The sequence below is a fragment of the Gregarina niphandrodes genome, assembly GCF_000223845.1.
Source record: "Gregarina niphandrodes unplaced genomic scaffold scaffold00003, whole genome shotgun sequence".
NCBI lineage: Eukaryota > Apicomplexa > Conoidasida > Eugregarinorida > Gregarinidae > Gregarina > Gregarina niphandrodes.
The window spans coordinates 224,602-225,871 of record NW_011646045.1 but is presented as its reverse complement, the minus strand read 5'-3'; positions in this window follow the sequence as shown (position 1 = coordinate 225,871).

Sequence of the window (1,270 nt, the reverse complement as noted above, 5' to 3'; positions counted from 1 at the left end):
CCAACCGCAGTATGTGTACACCAACCAACCTCCTAGTATAACGCAGCCTCCTAGTATAACGCAGTACTTCCTCTTGTCGTGACACAATTCGGTACCCACCAAAATTCTAGGACAAAGAACGCCCCGGGGACCTTCTATCCTTCAGCAATAGACCCAATGGATGTCCGTAAATACGACAGGGAGTGCAAACCGAGCCAGTTTAGCAAAGGGTTCCGACCTGAGTTATCTGGGTGGTCGAACCCAACGAGACGGTCCCGCCCACTGAACCCCCCTCACGAGTCCCGCTGCCTGTGCTGTGCGCCATCGTAGTTAGTTCAATGTTAGTTCTCCGCAAAAGACCTTTCAGCCCACAACGTAAGGCGACGTCTCTTGTGGTGTGCGCGTCATGTCCACGTGCGCCAGAATTTTTTTGGGGTAGAATGAGGGGGTGAAGGTATAAGGACGACGACGGTGAAGCTGAGTATCGTTGCGGAGAGGCACGGTTTAGGTTCCACAAACCGAAGGAGATGCCAGACAAGCAGGTCGCATAGATGTGAGCGAACCCGTCGGGCTGAATGTCTAGGGTAGAGGGTCTAACGTTTGATCCGAGGTCGGAGAGAGAACTAGACAAGGTCGTTGACGACGTTGCTCTGAGCATAGACACTGATCGACCGAGCGTAAGCCTGCTGGTAGCAGTGTTGAGTGGAATTGCCTCCCCTATGTGGCTTGAACACATCCGGAAGGTCGAACGAGGTAACCTACACGGGTTCATTGACAGGCTGGTTGTGACAGACAAGAGTTTTGATCGGCGACGAGAGGTCTGGGCAGTGAGTGAGGAGTTGGTAGTTTACAATGGCCGAGTGACCCGTATACCTTGTATGAAGAGCTGGAAGGATGAGTATGTTTTGTCGTTGGTGCAGAGCAAAAATCCCGCTCAATGAGAACGGGACTGCTGATGACTTTGCGGTCCTAGAGGACCTATTGCAATGGATGATGGCGAAGAGCAAGACAAGCCAGAGACTACGTATGAAGAACAGCGAAACAGCGTGCCCTGCGGTAGCTGTTAGTGACAGAGTGGCCTCGGGGGCGCGACGGAAAAGCGGATGGGATCAGAGTTTGGAGCGGCAAGGTGATGAGTTGGTTGAATGCTACAGTGTCACAAGAACGGCCACAGGGCTAATGTGTGCCTGACGAAGAACTTGGAGTGTAGTAACTGCCACAAGAGGGGTCACGAGGCAAAGGATTGTCGGGCTCGGGTTTTTGACAGCGGGTATAGCAGCCTGGGGATCGA